Source organism: Sapajus apella, unplaced genomic scaffold (assembly GCF_009761245.1).
Source record: "Sapajus apella isolate SASKATOON/1434 unplaced genomic scaffold, GSC_monkey_1.0 scaffold20, whole genome shotgun sequence".
Classification (NCBI taxonomy): Eukaryota; Metazoa; Chordata; class Mammalia; order Primates; family Cebidae; genus Sapajus; species Sapajus apella.
The window spans coordinates 24,700,061-24,724,011 of NW_022436960.1; the positions used below are offsets into that span (position 1 = coordinate 24,700,061).

The 23,951-nt window shown below is 47.9% G+C and overlaps 1 protein-coding gene across 37 annotated transcripts in view; it reads right to left on the reverse strand.

Annotated features, from left to right (window-relative positions):
• Nucleotides 1-23,951, reverse strand: part of NRXN3 (neurexin 3) — a 1,699,208-nt gene that overhangs the window by 1,673,211 nt on the left and 2,046 nt on the right. Inside the window, exon 1 of one of the 37 annotated variants that reach the window (XM_032287176.1) lies at nt 23,256-23,550. The exons of the other annotated variants lie outside the window; for them this stretch is intronic. The gene's annotated coding sequence lies outside the window, so the exon portion shown is untranslated. Of the gene's footprint in view, nt 1-23,255; nt 23,551-23,951 lie in introns of those variants that run through there. 37 annotated transcript variants of the gene reach the window in all.

Consider the following 23,951-nt stretch of genomic DNA (forward strand, 5'->3'; position numbering starts at 1 on the left):
GTCCCCGCACCTCTCTAGAGTCACACACCCACCTTTGCTTTGTTTGATTTCCTTCCTGGCAGCTACTTCTGTCTGAAATTGTCTAATTGTCATGTGTTTATTGTATATCACCCCTCTCACTAGAATCTTGGCTCTGTGAAAGCAGAAAGCCTGATCTTCCCTGTACTCACTACATCACTAGTGCCTAGAATGCTACATATTAGGCACTCAACAAACATCGAATGAATGAATGAATGAATGAGCGAATGAACGAACGAACAAACACCCTCCAGGATCACTGTGAAGAAACAAATGAATAATGCCAGCAACCATGCCTAGCACGGTGCCTGGTTCATACTGGCCTCTTTGGGTTAATTTTTCTTGCTTTCCCTGAGAGCTAATTTTTCAAGAACTACAGTTCTTAAACATTATCTCAGCTTGAAATTTAAAACTTACTTAAATTGAGCCAAGGTTACCAGACAGGGAAAAAAAAGGGTGGGGAGTAGGGGGGACAGTCATAATTAACCTCCCCACACAGATCTCCACCAAGGGCTTCTTAACACCTCTGAAATGTCTGAGCAACAGAGCCTCCCAGGATCCCCTGAGTGCTCTGGAAGACAGGTCATCAATTGAGCCACTTCTGCATCTGCACACATTGCAGATTAGACACAAAGACGAATGGCATTCAAACCAGTGCCAAGGGGGTCAGTGCCAGCCGGGGCGTAGATTACTGGCTGGCTCCAAGAGGGCTCAAGGCTGAAATGCAGGCTTGACCAGGACCAAGACTGAGAGATCTACTCCAGTATGCTAGATCATCCTCCTCTCCTCTGCAACTACTGCCCCCTGCCCGTAGCCATCCGCCTCTGGAGCCCGTCTGCTCATTCTGGCTCACCTCACCCTTCTCCTTCTAAGCCATCCCCAGCAAAGGTAGCTCTCCTACTCTTCACAAGGCCCTACGCCACCAGGTAGATGAGTGTGCCCTCCCTTCTGCCAGATGCAGCCAGACGCTCCAGGCCAGGCCCTGACTAACAAGGGTCAAGGTGGAAACGACCTCACCTAGTTCACACATTCTAGGAGCCCATCACACTGAGCAACAGCTTCTCTGGAGCTCAGAGATGTAGCACATCAGAGATCAAGAGACTCACACAGGTGGTGCTCAGAGCTTGGACTCCCTAGCAATGGGCTGAGTTTAACCTCAAGATGCTTACCAAAACTCACAGCCCTGACCTTCTCCCAACTCGGCAGGGCAAAGACATAAGGAGCACCGGATATGAGCCTCCATGGTAAATGTCAAAGGAAAGCATTGCAGTTCTCTGCTCTCAAACACCATGTTGCCCACCAAAATGCCAAAGCAAGGCAGCAATGGGATGAATCTGTGGCTTCTCACGATTGTGCTCAGCCTACTGCACCCAGAAAATCCTTATCATACAGATGGAAGGGACCAATGTGGGTTGCACACCATGTCCTTGCTCCAAACCCAGTGTGCATTACCCCCACTGGACTAGATAGATTATAGACACAGCCCCCTTTCCATCCGTATGGGTCAGAGTCCAGATGCAGAGCGGGAGAGTTAGCCTAGCAGCCAGCTGCAGAGATAAGCACTATGATACCACATCTAGCAGGACAGGCGGGTAAGGCACAGAGAGAGAAAGGCAGAGCCCTTGAGGCACCATGCATTGATGGTTCCAGTGCATGGCAGGAGGGCTTTCTAAGGGCAGGGGCTACCAGACCCTGAACTCTGTCTTCTGGCCAGTTCAGGTATAACTTTTTTTTCTTTCTTTTTTCTTTTTTTTTCTTTTTTTGACAAGAGTTTCACTGTCACCCAGGCTGGAGTACAGTGACACAATCTCTGCTCACTCATGCCTGAGCCTCCCCAGTAGCTGGAGTTACAGGTGTGCACCACTGCGCCCAGCTAATTTTTGTATTTTTAGTAGAGATGGGGCTTCACCATGTTGGCCTGGATGGTTTTGAATCACACCTAACTTTGGCCTCTTCAGTCCCACTTGTGCTTAGCAATCAAGTTTCTTAGTAAAAGAAGGAGCCGGCTGGTCCGAGTGCAGTGGTGTTTACAACTAATTGATCACAACCAGTTACAGATTTCTTTGTTCCTTCTCCACTTCCACTGCTTCACTTGACTGGCCTTAAAAATAAATAAATAAATAAAATAAAAATGAATAAAATAAAAAAAAAAAGAAGGAGCCATTTCTGTTTGTAAGACGTAAGCCCTTACGCTCCAGCAGACTCCCTGCCTAGCCTGTGCTTCCTAAAGAACACTGCCCTGACCCTCTGGGAACCCTTCATGTGGTGCTTTTCCAGCCTCCCCTACCCAAACTTATGGAGTTATTTAAGCAAAATTGTGTCTGGATGCCAAGCCATACCAACCTGCTGTGTGACTTTATGCAAACCTAAGCCTCTCAGTTCAAGTATTTCCAGAATGAGGGGTTAAATGAGACAAGCTCCAAAGTTTAATTTAGCACTAATACTCCATAATTATTTGAAAGAAAAGTTTATCCACTGGCCCAGCCCCAAATCCCACTAGTTATGAATCTGCTTGCACTGAATCATGCAAGTCTCATGGCCTTAAAGCTCTACCCAAGAGCCCTAAGGGTCTGCAATAATGATATCCACATCTCATAAATGGACCTGGACCTCTTTGCCTTCGGGGGCCCCAAGCTAAACAGGCTTTCTGAAGTTTCTCTCAGCTTGGTAAATATTGTAAATAAGTCCATTTCTTCTTCCCATACTCCCATTCCATTAGAGGTGGGGTATCAGGAGGGTAGAGGGCATTGGGCAGATTGAGAAGAATTTGAAAGTACGGGTAACGATAACTTCTTGTAAGAAAGAGAAAAATGCAACCGTTCATGCTCAGTGGCTGACGCCTCTCAGGGCCTCTCCTACCCCTGCCCTTTTTGGGTAGTTTTTTGGGTTGAAGTCTGCACCAGCATTCTGGAGCCATGCTACCCTCCCTGGGAGAGGAATTCTGGTGCCAAGCTTCTGATGGCGCCTCACATCAATACCCAGGGAGTCCTTCTCCACACTGATCTCTCCCTCATCCTCATATCCAATCCATCATCAACTCTGCTCAAACAGTACCACCAAAATATGTCTTCACTCTGCCAGCTGTCACCCACAACTGCTACCCCTTCTCCATCTCCAGCACCTACTACAGTGTCTGGACCCAGCAGGTACTCAATGAAGATTTGTTGAATTGAATGAAATCCAAGAAGTTTTCTTTTTCCCTGAGATAGAGAGGCTATTTTTGTAGAGCAGTGGTGAGTTCAGTGTCTCCTACGCAGCTAAAGCATAAATAAATACTCCACCCCAAGCCCTGCACCATCACCCCAGTGAAGAGTCCCTCTCTCCCTCCTTCCCACTCAGGTCTCAAAATTCAGGAGTGACAATGATACCATAGGCAACTCCTCACTCTATGGATAAGATCTGAGTGTCAGTATCAGTTTAACATCTGAGCGGTATGAATAGCCAGGAGCCATCTCCTGCCCTTAGGCAATGTAACAATATCCTGAAAACACACACTCTGTACTCACACACTTGCACACATGCACACACACACACACACATGGGCAGCAGAAGCGGGCAGGGATATAGCTCAGATCTCTCCACAGGGGCCTCACGGCACCCCCAACCAGGATTGTGTGCCTCAGTCCACTGGCCCAGCTGGCATGATTTCAATGAGTTCAATAAACAACCCTCCCCCTCTCACCAGAGCCAGATACCCAGGAGCTGGCACCCAGCTCAAAGAGGAGAAGGGATGATTTAACATCCCCTGCCCATCCCAGTTTCTGGAACTCTGACCCATCTGCATGGAGGTACTTGTGACAAGAGGCCTGAGCTAGAGGGTGACCTAGGTGTTTGCTTCCCCCATCATTTCCATCTCAAGATTTTTCTCATTAGATCACACTGGCCGGACCACCTCCACATTCCCACCTCCATCATGCCAGCCCTAGGCATGCCTGAGAGGAAGCTGCCAAGCCAAAGAGATGAAGCCAGGCTTTCCCAGTCACTGGCCACACAGCCAAACGACTCTGGGTCAGGGTGTGGAGCAGTGGGAAAGGGAGTACTGCAGTGGGGGTGAATGCCTGCAGAGGTCCTCCCCTGGAAGGTCCCAGCCTCCTCCCACAGCTTCATCAAATGCACTTCCATGTGGGCCCATCTGCCCCTCCATTCTGACTGCTCTGTAGCATGTTTCATCACAGTCCCAAACGCAGGCTCTGGGGTCAGTCTGGGTTCAAATCACACTTCTGAAGGGGTAGACCTGGGAAGCCACAAAGCCTCGCTAAGCCTCCATGTTCTGTCTGTGAAATGCAACCCATGATCCCCACCTCACAAGGTCACCATGAGAAAGCAATGAGTTAACTACCATGTGTAAATCTTCTGGAACATGTGAGTCAGTCCTTCATCAATGGTCATCCCCCTGGCCCAGCCTCACACTCTACTGGTTGTGAATTTGCTTGCAATGAAACACACAGGTCTTCTGGTTTTAAAGCTCTATCCAAGTAGATGCTTTGAAAAATAAGGGAAAATGAATTTTCCTTGTACTTTTCAGAGGAAATCTCATTGACTTCCCTTATATAAGACCCTTACCTGGTTAGAAACAAACCAATTTCCTTTCATATGTAAAAGAGAGTCACTGGCTGAGGGCAGTGGCTCATGCCTGTAATCCCAGCACTTTGGGAGGTCAAGGTAGGTGGATCACTTGAGGCCAGGAGTTTGAGACCAGCCTGGCCAACATGGTGAAACCCCATCTCTACTAAAAATACAAAAATTAGCTGGGCAACATCTGTAATCCCAGCAACCCGGGAAGCTGAGGCACGAGAATCGCCTGAACCCAGGAGGCAGAGGTTGCAGTGAACCAAGATGGCGCCACTGCACTCCAGCGTGGGCAACAGAGCAAGACTCTGTCTCTAAATAAATAAATAAACGAGAGTCACTGACACAAGCCGTATTCTTCCAATTCCCATTACCGCCACTCCCCACAGGACAATACTGTTGGTTGTCATTGTCATTCTGTCACCAGTTTCCTTAACGATATGCTTCATTTGTATAATGCTCCTCCCAATTCTCTCCCCGGAAGAAATCTGTGACTTAGAGGAAAGCCTGAAAGGTGGGCATCAGCTGTCACAGCAGTTCTTTTTGGGAAGTAGAATTCCAGGTGATCTTCATTTTCTTTTCTCTGAATTTCTGTTTTCTGAATTTTGTTTGTGTTTTCTAGTTTTTGTGTGTGTTGTCATTTTGCAATGCACATGGGACATGTATTCCTGTTCACAATAAGAAAGGATGAAAAACTATTTTTTAAAGTTCCAGGCTTTGTCTGTGGAAGGCAGTTCCTGAAAGAGAACTAAGGATAGAATGGTGAGACATTCTCATCTGGCCCTTAAGAACTAGGCAAGAAGTGACCCAATGTAACAATGTGCCTCAGTTGTGGAAGAGGGAAGGAGAGGTATTTGTTCATTCAGCAGGTGTTCACTGAGGGCTCCCCATGTACAAGGTGCTGTTTGTGAACCAGATAAAGCCCCAAGCAGCCTTCAGGGTGAGGAGGCCCTATGCAAGTGAGACAGGTGATAAGCAAAATAAACACATGTATAACATGTCAGATGGTGGCCAGGACTATGAAAACAAAGTATGGTAAGGATGACCAGAGAGCTGGCGGAGGAAAGTGCTGTTGTGGAAAGGGTAGTTGCGGGAGGCTTGCACAGTGAGGCTCATTTATGCACAGACCTGGGAACATGAAATGGCCAGGATGGATCACCTGAGGTCAGAAGTTTGAGACCAGCCTGGCCAACATGGTGAAACTCCATACCTACTAAAACAAAACTTAGCTGGGTGTGGTAGCACATGCCAGTAAGCCCCAGCTACTTGGGAGGCTGAGTCAGGAGAATCGCTCGAACCTGGAAGGTGGAGGCTGCAGTGAGTCAAGATTTCACCACTGCACTCCAGCCTGGGTGACAGAGCAAGACTCAAAAAAAGTCTCAAAAAAAGAAAAAAAAATGGCCTGGAAAACAGTCAGGATACAGGCTTGGAGGTGGGAACTGGGCTCAGAGAGTTCAAGGGGCAGCAAGGAGGCCAGCATGGCTGAGTCAGAGGAGGCAAGAGAATGGAAGAGGAGGAGGGCAGGAAAGTGCTGGGTGCCAGGGCCAAGCCTGGTGGGACGCTGCAGGTGGTCGTGAAGACCTTGGGGCTTACTCAGAGTGGAACAGGAGGCCAGCAGAGGGTTTTGGGCAGAATCGCATGATCTGACCTTCATTTTAAAGGATCACTCCAGCCTGCTGAGTGGAGAGACAAATGTACAGAGTCAAGACTGGGAGCAGGAGCACGGTAAGGAGGTCACTGCAGCCATCCAGGCACATGGTAGTGGGGGCGGCTTGGACCACGGAGGTAAGAAGTATAGTCATATTCCAGGTCCATTTTTAAGGCAGAGCTGACAGGATTTGCTGGTAGATTGGATGTGGGATGTGAGAGCAAGAAAGGAGTTGAAAACTGTTCTAAGTCTGTTAGGTCTGAGCAACTAGGTGGGTGGAGTTGCCTATTTCTAAAATAGAGAAGTCTGGGAGGAGCAGATTGGGGCAGGAGGTAATCAAAAGACGTTAAAACAAGGAAGATTTGAGTTGAATTAGAATTAGCCACGCAAGTAGAGATGGTGATCAAGCAGGTGCATACACAAAGTGAGTTTGGTGAGAGGTCCAGGCCAGTCATCATTCTGAGAGCACTGAAGTAGGTAATTTACCGACAACTCCTCAATATTCCCAACTCATCTGTAGGAATCTGTGGGGGTAGGTATGACTCCATTCCTACGTTGTGAATGACAAATCTGAGGCTCTAAGGGGAAATTACTTGCCCAAGTTGGCACACACAGAACAAATGCACCTGCATTCACACTTGGCTGCTCTGATTCCAAAGTCTATGTCTTAGGCCTTAAGAAATCCGGATTATAATAACCACACTGCCAAGAGCTCAATGAACATAGCAGCCTATACCTTCCCTCTTCCCCTTCCATAGGCAGAGCTCTGCCTACTCACAAGATCTGCAATTGTTCCTGTTGCCCAGTTTTCCATGGCATCTGACCCCAAAGTGATTGTCTAGCTCTTGCACGTAGGTTCTGCCTTGGTTTTCTGACCTGCTCCCCAGTCTTCCGATGAGCCAGAAATCAGGCTCTAAACACGGCACTGTATCCCTAATGCTCTGTCAGTCTTTCCAGTTCCCTCTCTGGAATCACCTCTGTGCTCCAGGTGGCTGCTCTACATTTGGGAGGTAACCTTGACCTGGAGATCCCGTGACCTTGATCCCAGATGGCTCCTCCCACTGCGGGATCTTGATCAAATCACTTGACCTCAAAGCCTCAGCCTTCCCAACTGTCATGGGGTAAGAAAGGAGTTAGACTAGAATCTTTTAAGAGTCTGCAAATTATGTAGAAAGGGCAAGTTTTTCTCAACACAAGTATCCTAGAGGGGAAAAGCCTTGAATCCTGCAGTCCTGTGTTTTGTCCCAGATATAACTCCTACTAGCTGGGGAGCTATGAGCCATTTAATCCCTCCATCCTGTTTCTCCATCTCTAAAGCCAGGGTGACAACATCAGCCTTACAGGGGTATGTGGAGGACAGTCACATGGCATATGAGTGCTCCCTACCTGATAATTTACCGAATACTCATTTTAGAAAAGTCAAAGAGTACACAGTAAATTGGTAGTCAAGTTGTAATTAGAGCTTAAATTCCCCAACTCTACCTAGGGACTCCCCTTCCTCCACAGTACACATGAAAGATGCCGGCATATTCCACCCAGCTATCTGATAATTTCTCGTATCTCCTGACTCAACCTAACCCACATCCCTCCCAACCCTCAAAAAAACACAACTAAAATAGCTCACTTAGCCCGATTCTCACTTATTCGACTCCTACTTTCAAGAAAACCCTGCTAGAGATTATTAGGAAGAAAAGAGAAAAATGAAAAGAAAATCGCCGTGCCTACTCCATCCATTACCAGATGCAAAGACTTCCTATTAGCAGCATTTGGCCAACACAAAATAACAAATATCACCATCATTATTACTGTGGCCACAGCTCCTACATACCAAAACCAGAGTGATGTGAAGTGTTGAATGTGGATTCTGACGTCAGACCATGTGGGTACAAATCCTGGCTGCACCAACTACTAGGTTAGATGACCTTGCACAAGTCACTTGATTCTAAGCCATCCCCAACTACAAAAATTATGGTATTACCTCTGATTTATACAGAATGACATATAGGCTCAGGGGGTAATTACTCAACTAGTAAATAAAAAGCAGGGAGTTACCCAAGTGCGCATGAGTGACCCCAAAGCTTTTCCCTTCATATCTTGAAACCCAGAGTATTGCAAGCTTTGAGGGGATTAAAAAAAAAAAAAAACCACCACCAAAACATCTCTTGGATTTACATCTCACATACTCACTAAGACATCTTGGACAAATTACTTAACCTCTCGGAGCTTCTGTTTTTGCCATTCATAAAGCAAAGACGCTAGTACCTGCCTCATGGGCCTTCTTGAGGATCTGGACAGCACAAGAAAAGCTCGGGCACAACACGTGCACAAGTAGCCCCTTCGATAGCTCCAAGCTTCATGCTCACTGTCACCTTAGGGCTACTTCAAAACAGGAAGCATGTGCATGTCCAAGATACCCCTGGCATGCAGGTATTCCATGACTGTTTACTGAAATTTAAAATCCAAGTGTCCAAGGTCATATGGCTTGTAATGACAAAGTTGATAATCAAAGTTTTTTTTGCCAGCATCCCCTTTCTCCCAAGCCTAGGTCTCCCCCAAAAGCCAGCTAGATCAGTGTGGTCATCTGAAATCAGCGAGCGTCATGTTCCCACCACCACCCTGCCACTTTTATCTCCCCTACTCCAGCTTAGTTTTCAGCCACCTCAACAGATCCATACACAGGAGGAAAATCACCAAGTCAGAAAAGTCTTTTGCCAGTTCAGGGGCGGGGGAACCCCCTAGTAAAAAGGCTTCTACATCCACTTCAAGGAGCGGAAACAAAAAGGGTCCTGTTGATTTTGAAGCATAAAGCAAATTAATTCTCCAAACACAGTCCAGAGCACACAACAGTCCAGTGAGGGTTCACTAAATACAAATGGACCCAGCACAGTGATTCTGAAGACATCAGATCCCTGAGGAAATGGTAATGTTGCGAAGGCACCTATCAATCAAAGCCAATCCTAGAGGACTTGTGCATGTACACACTGCGAAAAGAATAAAAGACTCAAATCCATAAAGCATGAACTCAGGTTCCTGCACCTCTCAGGCTCTGCCTGGGAAGCCACAAGGCCCTTTGGAGTTATTTTGCAGAAAGCACCAACCCTCAGGCTCCCCTAAAATATTCTTAGCCTCTTTTCTCTGCAGAGTGATGAAAACCACAGGAGAACAATGTTGACCAACAAAGACTGGCTGAGTCCTTTATTGTCACCCTTTCCCTCTGGCTCCCCTCCATCCTGCCCACTGCCAAGATGCATCAGATGTACCTCCATGGACCAGATTCTGGAATTGGCTCAATGGCCCAGTTTGGTGGCTTCTGCTGAGACAGTAGAGCCAGTGTCAGCCAGGCAGTGGTCTCCCTGGCCCTAATTCTGCCAAATCCAGGGACATTACCACCCCTGGAATTCTACTCCTACCACAAAGATGAACAAGCCATCCCAGTGCACCAATACATACCTTGCTCCAAGGACACACAGACTAAAGTCCAAATGCTTTTGTTCATTCTTTTGCATCTCCCCAAGTCCACTCCAGTCCCCACCCATGATCTATCTCCATGAGCATCCCACTGTGACTGACCCAGGGATGGACACGAGATCCAAATTGGTCCAACCAAAGTAAAGTCTGACAATTTTGTTCAGTGGATGGGGGACAAGCCATTCTCTCTAGATATTGACGGTGAGGTATGCTGGTGTGAGCTCTCAAGCTGCAGAACCACGTCACTCCCATGAGCAGAGCCAGCCTGAGGCCAAGATGCTATTAGGTACCCCTAACTAAACCAAAGCTGAGGTCCATTCTTTGACATTTTACTTATGTGAACCCCATCCCCTACAAATTCCTCAATTATAAAGCCAGATAAAGGTAGGATTCTTAAAATAGGGATCTTCCTAACTGAATCTTCAAAAACCTGCCTCAGCACACCCTTCAAGCCCCATCTCTCACTCTGCCCTCCACCCATGTGCTGGAAATTTTGATGCCCTGTGTATTTGGGGGAATCCCTCGATTTCTTGCCTTTCATCATGCTATATCCCTGACCTGTCATCCTTAGTCCTTCTCTCCACATCTGCTGATATTCTTTAAATTCCACCTCCTTGGGGAAGCCTTCTTCACACTCCTTTCACCAGCGGGAGGTCATTACTCCCTCTATGGAAACCCCTGGGTTCACTCTATCCTGTAATAGATCCAGGCCTCCTGCAGTGATTACATACATTCACATCACCCTCCACTACAGAATATCAACCATGACTCTTCTCTGTATTCCTAGCACTCAATACAATACCCTGGGCAAAGGAAGTCCCCAATAGATATTGCAGAATTGAATTTGTGGAAGCCCACACAGTGCCAGCTGGGCCAGCTTGGTCCGTGAGTAGCAGTGACTTTGCAGAAAGCATTCCCTTCTTCTCTCTCACTCCTCGGGCCTCTATACAGCCTCAGATGTACATCTCAGAGATGATGAAATCAAATCTGTATCACAAACCTCCTTTAAGCACAGCATCCAAACTCAAGCAACACCAGCAGGGTTCCTCCATCCACCCAGCAAGGGCTGCACCACTTCCTGTGCAACTCCCTAATTCAGCTCCCCAGGCTCCAGACACGGCTTTACTCCCAACCACCTGTGTGTCCTTGGACATGTCATCTAGCCACTCCTCGCCCTCATCGCTACACTGGAGGTAAGCTAGCCGTAGACTTTAAAGTTCTATGCACTCTCTACGGAGCCAAGATTCCACGTAGGAAAATGGAATCTTGCCTCTCTAAACCTCTCATTTGGAGAAATGCCAGATGCCAATATGAAATAAAAAGGTTACAGTCTTTCCACCCTCTAAACCTTCTTCTGTCCCTTGCTTATTTTCTGAGTAAAAAGACACATTTTCTCTCCAGGAGTCTAACATGGTACTGCCATAGATACCAAAGAGAGAGAAGCCCCACAGTGTTTCCTTCCCTCTTAAGACGTAAGACTTCAGATGCCAAAATTTGCCAACTGCCTCATTACACCCAAAAGCTAAATCTGGAAGCTCAAAGACATGAGTGGCTGTTGTGGAAAAGTGTTCGTGATGCATCTTTATGTGAAAAATCAGGCTAGTGTGACAGCTTCCAAAATGCGATGCCAGTGCCTGGCATCAAGTGGGCGCTCAATTAGTACTTGTTAAATGAGTGAATGAACTTCCTTAAAAACAAAATAACACACCCTGGATTGCGGATGCTTCGAAATTAGGCTGGAATGACAGATATCAAAATTCTCCCATTGGTTATCTCCAGTAGGGAGATTTACAGGTGACTTATTTTTGTTTTTGGTGTTTTCTTAATGTTCTATCACAAGCATATATTATTTTGTAATGAGAAAACCATCAACTCACTTTTGTAAGGAGTTAATTGTTGTAAAATAAATAAATAAATGATTATATACACAAAAAAAGAAAAAAGTGACTGTCATCCAAACTCTACAACCCACACACGAGGCAACCTTCTTACTTCCCACACATCCGCCCCTTCTTGGAGAAAGCTTCCCCGCCTTCCCTTTTCTATCTTGATTTCAGAAATCTGGAGAGTCAAGCTATTGCTTTCAAATGTTCGTCTCAACAGAATCAGAGCCCAGTATGGAGGCAGCTCCCTTTACCCCAAGACCTGAAGAAAAACAGACAAAAAGCTAGCCGGCCCACTTCTAGCTTCTCCCCTCACCAGAACCAGCCCTTCAAACCCCAGAAGAGGTTTTGGTCAGAACACAGAGGAGCCTCCACCTCACAGGGCACCTGTCCCCATGTGCAGACCCACTCACCCACAGGACGGGGAATGGAGAGCAAAGAAATGAACTCCACTTCCTGGCAAGCCTTTCAGGAATTTAATAGTTTATAAACGCCCCATTGACACATCTCCTTTCTCTTTCTTCATCTCCTTGCCTCCTTCTCCTGGCTCTAGACAGAGTCTGCAACTAAGACCCTGCAGTTCTTCCCACGTACGCTCATATCTACTGGTCAGCTCAGGGGACCAGGGAACTACACAGTTTGGGGTAAGCAGGCAGGGAGGGTGTTCTAGTAGGCACCACACAGAGTGAGACAAAACTGCAAGTAACAAGCATCTCACTAATTAGCAACTAGGGATGAAAGGGGAGAGGAGAGAAAAAGAGGCAACAGAGGATAGTCACCTGAAAAAGTTATTTTCTGTAGTCTCCACGGCACAAAGCAGACTAGGAAGACGGCTGGCCTGATGGTTCTTGCCAGAAGAAATAAAAATGAAGGTTCCTTTCAGCACAGAGGGGAAGCTGTTTCATCCTTCTTCTGGGTTCTCCCTGGCCCAGAACAAGAACCAATGGACTGTGGGGGATCCTCCTTGCCTTTCAACCGGCCATGGTTAGCATTACCCAGCAGGTGAGGTCTGGGCAGCCCTGGACAGGGCAGGATTCAGAGAGGTCCACCATCTGTGAACTGTGCCATCGCACAGACAGAAGCCCAGAGACGAGAGGCCTAGCTCCAGACTCAGCTCTGCCACACCCAGCTGCTTCCTATTGAAAGTCACTGAACCTCCCAAAAGCTTGTTTTCCTCACCTGCAAACAGGGGAAAAGAATTCCTACTTATCCTAGCTGCTGAAGCAATGTGCTGAGATAATTTTGATAGGCCAGGTGCGGTGGCTTACGCCTGTAATCCCAGCACTTTGGAAGGGCGAGGCGGGTGGATCACCTGAGATCGGGAGTTCAAGACTGGCCTGACCAACATGGAAAAACCCCATCTCTGCTAAAAATACAAAAAAAATTAGTAGGGCATGGTGATGCATGCCTGTAATCCCATCTACTTGGGAGGCTGAGGCAAGAGAATTGCTTGAACCCGGGAGGTGGAGGTTGCCGTGAGCTGAGAGCACGCCATTGCACTCCAGCCTGGGCAAGAAGAGCAAAACTTGGTCTCAAAAAAACAAAACACACAAAAAAGAGATAATTTCAATAAAGTGTTTTGCACAATGCTCAGCATCTAAGAGCTCCAGACGTGGCCAGAATTATCAGTACTTTCCTAATTTCTCTGTTTTTTTTCTGACCTTCATCTGTACTTCAGCTCTCAGCAAAAACATCTCCGTGGGATGTTAAGGGTAGGAGAGCAACATAGCCCTTGGTTTTAGTTCTGCACTGGGAACCTCTCCACGCATCAGTTCCCTCTTCTGTAACAAGGCAACGATAATAACACTACCTCTTCTCCAAGACTCACTATGAAAATTAAATGAGGTGATACTTGGGAAGCCATACAACAGGGCCTGCACACAGTGAGTGCTCAACGAATTTCAGTTATCATTTACCCCCCCGGCCCCATCATTCTAAATTAGACCACTATCATCACACTGCCCCCCAGTACTTTGCCTTCAGAACATGCATCATAATGTGTAATTATAGGCTTAACTGTGTTGTCTACTATTTGCCACTCCACCTAAGCTTAAATTCCATCAGGGATAAACTAAACGTCTCTCTGGATGGTGGCTGTAATTCCAGCACCTGGTATAATGCCTGCATCTAATAGGTGTTTAATAAGTATTTGCTGGATGAAGAAATGAATGAAAAAATGAACAGAATATTAGCATTGGCACAGATGATTGCCCAGGTCCCCTTCCAGAACTCTATTCTCTACTTTTTGACAGCCTTAGAAGAAAAATTTTAAATGAGCCCCAAAGAAGCTGTTTCACCAATCCCACGGGGAAGACTCAGGATGGTTGCTGCTGACAGGCTCCTGAACACTCAAGTTGTGCAGAGTGTACTTTGAGTTTTTTTTTTAAACTGAGAAGGGAGTCTGCTGAATTTCTAGGCTGGGTTCATTCTCTCCTCCTTGAGGGCTGCTCACACACAAGGCACTAAGCAAGAGCCACTGCAGCAGGCAGCAGGGACCCCAGCCGGGCAAACTGGCCTTCGAGTGTCAGCAATGGACAGCCAGTCCTGAGCAAAAGAGACCAAACCTCACACAGCAACAGGTGACCATGGCAACCCATGTCCTCAGCCTGTCCCCCACCCCAGGAGAGAGAACTTCACAAGCACACGGAACAAAGGAGACCCAGGCTACCCCTAGAGAGCCCCACCTCACCTAGCCACAGAAGGTGCTTATCATGCGGATTCCTGGGCCCCAACTCAAAACTTCAGTCAGGTCTACAGGTGGGGCCTGCAGACATGTGTTTTGTAAAAACTCCCTAGGCAGGGGAACATCAAACACTCGGGCCTGTCAGCAGGTGGGGGGCTAGGGAAGGGTAGCAAAGGGTGGGGGGCTAGGGGAAGGATAGCATTAGTAGAAATACCTAATGTAGACGACGGGGTGATGGATGTAGCAAACCACCATGCACGTTCTGGACATGTACCCAGAACTTAAAGTATAATAACATAAATAAAATGAAATTAAAAACTCCCTAGGCATTTCGAGGCATAATAAGTCTGAAAGCTGCTATTCTAATGAGAAGAAAACTGATCGATACACTATAAGCATTGCCCCACTGGATATTACATGTGTGTGACCAATTACCTCCACACTTCTTATCTAACTCTGGAAGAGATGCCCAGCCTCCCAACACCTGCTTTGCAGGGGAGGCTGTTCCAAACCACCAGTTAGCAAGCCTGGTGGAATCACCTGGAGGCTTTAAAAAACACTGAGGACAGGGTCTTGCCTCTGAAGATTCTAATTTAGTTGGTGTGAAGTGCAGCATGGGTTTGGGATTTAATATGGTGATTTCAATATGCAGCAAAGTTTGAGGGGAACAGCTCAAACTCCCAGCTCCAACCACCACAAACACCCCAGAACCAGAGACTGGGCCTGAGTTTCCCTGGGCTGAGAAAGAAAGGGGTGGTGGAGTCCACACTGCAAGACCCTGGGATTTCTGGGGCCCAGGATCTGGCCAGAGGATCCATCCTGAGACCGCCACATCTTTATTTCCTAGAAGTTATGGGGGACTCACTGAGCTAGTATCTATGTCCTCAGTGTGTGTGGGACACAGAACACAGCTCTAAAGAGGCCTCAAAATCCTTTTTACAGAAATGTATTCCAGCTCCACCATTTACCGACTCTGCAACCACAAGCAAGATAGTTAACACCTCCAAGCCCCACTTTCCTCATCCGTACAATGGGAATAATTACCTAACACTTGCTCACAGAATCCTCCCAATTTCACGTGCAAAGCTCTTAACTTAATACAGCTGCTAGCTCAGTCAATCTTAGCCAATAAGAAAATATTAAAAGGTTCTTTTTGTTACTACTGGATGCTTCATTTTTTTTCCTTTTTTCCCTTTAAAGGGGCTTGGGCCTCTAGGTGGCTATTTTTCCAATCTCACTTTTTTCTTCTTCTCTTTCTTCCTTTCTTTCCTTTTTTTTTTTTTTTTGAGGAGTCTCACTCCAACACCCAGGAGGCTGGAGTGCAATGGCACAATCCGCTCACTGCAACCTCCACCTCCTGGGTTCAATTGAGTCTCCTGCCTCAGCCTCCCAAGTAGCTGGGATTACAGGGATGCACCACCATGTTCGGCTGATTTTTGTATTTTAGTAGAGATGGGGTTTTACCATGTTAGTCAGGCTGCTTTTGAACTCCTAACCTCATGATCCGCCTACCTTGGCCTCCCAAAGTGCTGAGATTACAGGCATGAGCCACTGCGCCCGGCCCCTCACATACTTTCAACTCCTCTTGGACCCCTTTTCTTGTGAAACTTTGCCGTCTTTGACCTTGAACTTGTTACTTCTCTGAGCCTCAGTTTCCACATCTCCAAAGTGGAAATATAAAAGTGCCCTCCCCTGTGTCTATTTTTGAAAGTAGGTGGCTCACATCTATAATCCCAGCACTTTGGGAGGCTGAGGTGGGTGGATCACCTGAAGTCAGGAGTTCAAGACCAACCTGGCCAACATGGGAAAACCCTGTCTCTACTAAAAATACAAAAAAATTAGCCAAGTGTAGTTGCAGGCATCTGTAATCCCAGCTACTTGGGAGGCTGAGGCAGAATCACTTGAACCCGGGAGGCAGAGGTTGCAGTGAGCCAAGATCGAGCCACTGCACTCCAGCCTGGGCAACAAGGGCAAGACTCTGTCTCAAAAACAAAAAAAGATGAGCAAACAATATGTCATATGCTAAACATGAGGCTGGGTACACAGTCTCTACAAGCCAAAGATGCTGAGGAAGGTGAATAATTGTTCCTCCCCGCTTGAACAGGGGTTCAGCAAAGAGCCCTCTCCACCTGCCCTGGCACCCAAGAAGTAAAAAAAGGTGCCTTCTGCAGGCTGTTGGAGAGTTGGCAATTCCAAGTTTGGAGCCAGGGGAAGAGGCAGCCCCACTTCCCTTCCGCACCTCCTGGGGTGCCACTGGAGAATGCTGACTCCAGCTTGGGGCCCCTCTCATCCACTCCCCATTTGCCTCACTCCATTTAGCTCTGGCAATCCAATTCCCTTTCCTCCACCCAGAAATCGATGTTTAATTAACACATTATTGGAAAAATAAACACAGTCTTCAATGGGACTGCAATGAAGCTGATGCAGCTCAGCTTGGGGACTGCAGACCATTCCCTCAGTCAGAAAACTGTTCTTCTATTCCCTGTCTCTACACCAAGAAAAAGTTCCTTCTTTCTCCCTGGAGTCCTCCAGCTTGGGGGATCCCGCTCATTATCTCCATGCCTCCTCCCTCCCTGTATCCAGGCAGCAGACCTGGCATCCCTTCCCACCCTTTATCCTGCAACACAGATATAGGGGGATGTTGTCAGTGTACACGTTCCCTGCTCCACGAGGGAAGGAGGTAGCTCCTGAACGTCCCGCCTCCACCAGTGAGGCTGTGCACAGTCCCAGCTCCTCCTTCTCTCCAGACCAGAACCAGCACCCCTCCAGCTCAGGGCTCCGTAGATGTGTTCCCCCGGGTGGGTGGGGGGTAGGGGCAGGCCCAGAGGTGGCTGATAAGGATGATGATCCCCAGAGTTCTTATCCAGACCTCAGGAGCTGATTGGAAGGCCTCTGTCTAGCATATTTCCTCTTTCACTCCTAGTTTAGATGATCCAATTCCCACCTCCTCGTCTCCATGGTTCAGGATGGAGGGTGAGGCAGAGTGCCTGGATTCAGACCCAAGTGTGGGCCCAGTATCTCACTGTGTAATCCTGAAGAAGTGATTTAAACCCTCTGATCACCAGTTTCCTCAACAGATAAATGAGGACACTACCCACCTAATTGAAACGTATCAGAGCACAATGCTCTGCTCACAGCGGGTACTGGATAATTGTCCTTTCACCGAAATCTCATACCAAGGGCCAATCCCTGCTGCAAGGGCCATGGGGTGTATGGCTGGCCCATGCAGGTTCAGGGCCGCAGGGCAAAGTAGAGACAATAGGCATCAGGTTCTCTACCTTCTACTCATCCATCACCATCCCAAACCACCTCAACTCCCTCTTCAGACAAGGTGCATGAAGCAAGGAAGAAGATAAGAGGGACACCTTGGGAAACCGAATTTCCTTAGTGCCATCCATCAGACAACCAGTGGCACTACTCCCCGGCCAGCAGCCCCTCCTCCTAAGCCTCACATGCCTTTAACTGGCAGCAGCACCTTCAGTAAGTCCCAGAGCTGTGAGTGAGCTGACTACCTGGCAAATGGGCCAGTTCTTAGAATCAAGTTCCCAGACTTGGGGGAGCAGAGGACAGGCCCAGGGAGGCAGTGTGGCACAGTGGTTAAGACCAGAGGCTTCAGAGCCAGGCCTCTGGGTTTGAATCATGAACTCATCACCCTCCCCAAGTGGCCTCAGACATGTTTCTTAACCTCCTTAGGTCCCAGTTACTTTATCTGTAAGACAGATGTGATCATAGCTGTAAGACAGATGTGATCATAGCACTCACATCACAGGATTGTTGGAGAATTACATAAGATAATGAGGCCAGGCATGGTGGCTCACGCCTGTAATCCCAGCACTTTGGGAATCCGAGGCAGGTGGATCACAAGGTCAAGAGATGGAGACCATCCTGGACAACATGGTGAAACCCCATCTCTACTAAAAATACAAAAATTAGCTGGGTATTTGGCATGCACCTGTAGTCCCAGCTACTCAGGAAGCTGGGGCAGAAGAATCGCTTGAACCCAGGAGGTGGAGGTTGCAGTGAGCCAAGACTGTGCCACTGCACTACAGCCTGGCGACACAGCAAGACTCCGTCTCAAAAAAAAAAAAAAAAAAAAAAAAGAGATAATGTATGTCAAGCGATTAGCATAGTAACTGGCCCATAGTCGGGCTCAAATGTTGGCCAGTAGAAGCAGCTTTGGTGAGAGTAGTTGGGTTTATGGCCATACCACCCTGAATGCACCGGATCTCATCTGATCTCAGAAGCTAAGCAGGGTCAGGCCTGGTTAGTACTTGGATGGGGGTAACAGTAGTCAGGAGAGAAGTAGTAGTCACGTTGGCAGTAGGAATACTCGGAAGATGCAGGTTTTTATCCTTTAGAAAGTGGGGGCAAGTGAAAGTAGAGCTGGAGAAAGGCTGTACTCCCAGCCACCTTCCTGTCCTAAAATTGGATTTCCCTATTTAGCATGCCCCCTTCCTCTCTCTATTACTTTAAGAGAAAGTGTGTGACACTGTCTTGAAAGAGGATGGCCATATATTTTATCATCCAAACCAGGACACTTTTGAGAGTTACTAATTACACTAGGACAAAGGCCTAAATAGGAACTGTCTCCCCAGACCAGGGCATCTGGTTACACCACCTCAAGGTCAGGCAGAAATGCCTTCATGCTCTGCTTCAAGGTCTTGGCTAAAGGTAAGACTTCCTTGCTTCTCAAAATCCACTTTGCTCTGGCCCCAACCCACCCCTGCAAAAAAGCACACACTCATACTTGTCTAGAATGTCTAATCCTTCTCCCATTCAAGGTCAAGGCCAACCCTAGAGTGGAACAGAGAGACCAGTAGAAGGCCTTCACCCACAGTGTATGACATCGTGCTCCCCAACCAGCCTCTGGAAACATAAATGAAACACACTGGGGCCAGTGTCTGGATTCATGTTTCCCTTCCTGAGAAATAAGGCGAGGCCGGTATAGGAGAAGCAACAGGCTCCCAGGGTCATCAGCATCCAGATGCCAGCGCTTAGATCTCCAAATGGAGCCTCTGCTGCATCTGAAAGTACTCTTGATAGGCAGAGCTACATGGGATTGAGAACCGTGAGCACCCCACCGGAATGGGGGTCCTCTTTCATTCCAGTTTCTCCTCCTCTGGGAAGGTCAGAGGACAACCTTAATTTAACCAGCACTCAGTTGGAATGCAGCCCACCAGTCCTCTTCTAGCCATGAAACCCTGACTTCCAGCTCTGCAGGTGTGCCTTCCTTAGAGACACACCTACCACCCACCTGCCCCACCAAGACCTTACTCCCCTGTGAAGAAGGAGAACTAAGAGGGCACCCCAGGCAGCCACCGCAGCAGCAGCTGCAATGCCCTTGGGAAAGGGCCCACAACCCAGGAGGCAGCATGATGGAATAGAAAGAGCCCTACCCTGGCAGCCAGCAAACCTGGATACTAGTTTTGTCTCTGCATCAAACATGGTGTATAACTCTGGAAAAGCCATGTAGCCTCTCTGGGCTTCCATCTTGTCATTTGTATTTGAGGGCACTGAATAAGATAATGGATGATTCATCTCCCTTTTTCCTCTAACACTATAATGTAAGGGTCCCATGCTTGGGCTCTGGCATGAGACATCTGAATTCAAATCCTCGATCTGTCATTTTATTAGGTAACTTTAAGTCTCGGTCTCCTCAGGTAATAACAGTATACTGCACTGAGTTGCTTGGAGAATTAAATGAGATACTGACTGTTAAAAAAAAAGCTTGGAAGAGAACTTTGTATACAGCAACTACTGCAGAAATGATAGCTATATGACTACTAGTACTACTACTAGTACAGTGATGGTGAGAACAGTGATTACTAACATTAGGGGACTCTCAAAGTAGGCAGAGTCATCTGAGCCAGGGATAGAGAAGGCCTTTCTGCTAAACTCTATTGAAGTTTAGCATGTTGCGATTTCTCCAGCAGATCTAGATATTCAGGCAGGGCTAAGACACCCAGAGGCAAAGTCCACCCTTCCCAGAAGACAGGACCCAAGTACTAGAGAAGAAAACTCCAACACTAAATGCATGTGGTTCTTTCCGCCAATCAACACACATTGGTTGAGCAGCTACTATGCATCAGGAAATGTCCTATGCACTGGGAACACCACAATGAACACAAAGTCCTTGACCTCTCAGAGCCTGCATTCTAGAGGGGTAAACAGACAAGTTCCATCTTAAACGTTTCAATATATCATAGTATAATACGATATTAAGTAGTGCTTAACCAATTAAAATTAAAGACAGAGTCATGGGCTGGAAAGCAGCCAGGGGATTGGGGTAAGGGGACTATTTTAGAAAGCTGGTCAGGAAAGATCTCTCTGAGGGGTACAATTTGAGGAACACCCTACAGGAAATGGCTGGGAGCGGGCCCCATGCAGAGTCCCTGCCCCAAGCTCAGCATGGCCACCTGTGGCTGGCCCAGCCACAGCACCGCACTTGCTTCATCCACAGAGCAACAGAGCTGGCCCTCAAGGGTCAGAGCTGCAGCATGACCGCTCTTCCGCCAGCAGGTGCTGGACCACAGCAAGAGCAGACACACAGACCGGCACATTTCTAGGCAGTGAGTTTTGGAAGGAATGCTTCTTCCTTTGCAAGCCTCCCATCCACACCCGAGGGGTCGTATAAGGAGAACACGGCTGGGGGATACCAAGAGCAATCTCTTCTCTGCGTTGGGAACGATAATTTGCCTCTAATGCATCCTACTCCCCATTTATCCCCTTTCTCCAGCAATGATGTAACCCTGTCTCCCGAACTCCTCAAGGTCAGCCCCAGGAAGGGAGAGGGATGCCAGAAAGGTAAGACAATCAGCATTTTGCTCTGAGGATTTTGTTTTTCTTTTAAGCAACATGTTTTCAAATTTCACTTATAATTGCTAATAAAGAGGGACACACCTTCAGCTGAAAAAGGGAAAATGGCGTCTGGTAGTGAAGGCAGCCAGAGCCCAAGAGAAAACAGGGGCTTGGGCTGCTCTCACGGCCAATGGTGATTTCAGCTCCTTCGGGCTGCAGCCTCCAACAAGGCCGAGTCGCCCAAGAGGTGGCTGACGCTAGGGGAGCGGGGCCATCCTCCTAAGCTCAGCTCCAGGCTCTGGCAAGGCAGTGGGGAAAACCCTCAATTGCGCCCACCTCGTGCCCTTCTCCCACTTCAATCTGCATCCGCCCACCAGTCACCCATGAGCAACCCACCCACGGGTTCGCTTGGTGGACGTGCAGATCTCATTTGAGGCTTCCTGCTGGAGGCAGAAGCAGTTTCTTCCCCTCTCCCCTCCTCTCAACTACCTTGAGGACTCTGTTCCCCTCTCTCCCCCACTAACCACCCCCGCTTCTTGCCTTCCTCCCCCAAGTGAGGGAAGGAAAGCTTCCTCCCTCATCCCTACCACACCTGTCCAGAGCCACTATAGGATGCTGGATACACACATATCCAACAAGCACAGCCACACCACACAAAGAGGCAGGCAGCCTCCTGCTTGAACCACACGCACAGTGTTGACAATCCCATGTTGTCCAATTGGAGGCACGGCCTTGACAAAAACAAACACCCTTCCAGTCCCCACCCGTAAACCAACACAAAGGCCACCAAGAATTTCAGGACCCAGCACTGTCTGTAGAGAGGAGAGCTGGGTCGGACAAAGACATCGTTCCATCCTCCCAACTAACCATGACAACTCTCTGGGATATTCTGCAGTGCCCTCTGGTTCGACACAGCCCACTGATCAGAGCTGTACGTGTTGGTGTGTGTGAGACAGAGCATACATGTGTATGGGGGAGGGGGCTGTGGCTCTACCATCCAGGCATCAAACCTCCCTGGAGGTAACCCAGTCAGACTCTGCCTCCCCCACATAACCTTCCTCCGATGTACCGCAAACATATTTCATGGATGGCTAAATTGGATCATTATCACTGGGTGCTCATTTGGTCTCAAAAAAAATTATTAATGTCATCTACCCCCATTCCAATCCCCTGCTTGTGAGGTCCCCTCCCACAAAGACTCTCCAACATGCTAATCCTATGAACTGCGACACACTACAGCTTTAGGGAAAGAATAATGGCGAGAAGAAAGAAGACCGCGGTTGCAGAGAGAAAAGGAGGCTCTAACGTGACTGCAGTCCCCATGCGAAGATGGGGGGAAGGAGCCATGGTGGAGGTAGAGCGGGGAAAGAGGTTAAGGGGAATAAAACCAAGCAAAATGAAGCCCTCGGGCACCTGTGTATGTGACAGAGAGTGTGTGTGCAAGAGCGTGTGCCGGTGTGTGTGTGGATGTGCCGACTTTGCCCTCCTATCAGAAGGCTGCATCCGTGTGGCATGTAGGAAAGGCCGTCGCACCACTGTTGTGTTGCAAAAAAAAAAAAAAAAAAGCAAGGAAAAGGGGAAAAAAGAGCCGCAGAGCCATCAGAATCAGAATTTTCTCATGAAGATGGAAAGGGCTGGAGAAACGGGGATGCATCTAGGGTGGGGGGAGCAGTGTGTGGAAATAGAAGGGAAGATCACGGCAGAATTGGGGGAGGATGAAGGGGGAAATTGGTGGTGGGGTGACAAAATTTCACACACACATAGAGACACAAACACACACAATACCCAAACGCCAACCCGACCGCTCCACTGTTCATCCAAGACTGACAACCCGTCCCCCATCTCTCTGCTGCCTCTCCGTGCCCCCAAAGCTGGTGCCGATGGATTTCTGTATCTCAGTTTTGCAGCAGTGGGCTAATTACAACCAAGCCCCCTCACCAAATTAACCCCTCCCCTCCCTCTCTCTTTTTTTCTCTAAAAGGCCAATTGAAAAATAATGTGTTTTTATAGATAATGGATTTTTTTCAAGGAGCAAGAGAAACGGGGGTGCAGAAGAGAAATTCTGCAAACTGGTGACTTCCGACCTCACCTCCGTCTCCCCTCACGTCCCCGTTTGCTGTAGCATCTCATCTACCGCTCTCCCACCATTCCCTCACCCCCTACCACCCAAAAGAAAAGACCTTCCTACCATGCACATCGACAAACACACCAACCGCCACCCAATCTCAGTAGCCGATCTCAAAACCCCAAGCATCAGTCCACCTCAATACATCCTTTCCCTTATATAAGCAGCAAATCATCAACATAGTCAGGAGAAACGCAGCACTAAAAAGAAATCAACAAAAACGGAGGCCAGAGCCCCGTCAAATCCCCAATAATTAATAACAGGGAACTACCAGAGAAGCAAAGACGTAGTTGTCTCTCAAAATCTAGATTCCCTTTCATTTCTGCCCCTTCCTCTTCTTAAGAAGCAATTTTTTTAAATTATTATTTCACTAGAAAGGGCCAGAAATCTCCAGAAAAAGGGCATTCGCACAGTCCAGTTGTTTTTTAAAAATAAACCCAGCCCTGTTGCTCACTTTAATAGCGAACTTCCAGCGTCCAGCCTTTTCCCCCTCTTCCAGAAGGAAGACGGACTCTCAGGATGAACCCCGGGCTGCAGAAAATGGGCCAGAGCCCTTACTCCACTCCCCAACAACAAAAAAAATCAAACAATAGGAATATCTGCACAACCAGCACCCGCCTGAAATATCGTTTGTCCCATATGACTTAGGCAGATTAAGCCCAAAGATTAAAAAATAAATACCAGCCCTGCCTCCTCTTGCTCCCCTCCATCCTTCCGCCACATACCCAGTAGCCCTTAGGTAAACTTGCCCATCGTAAC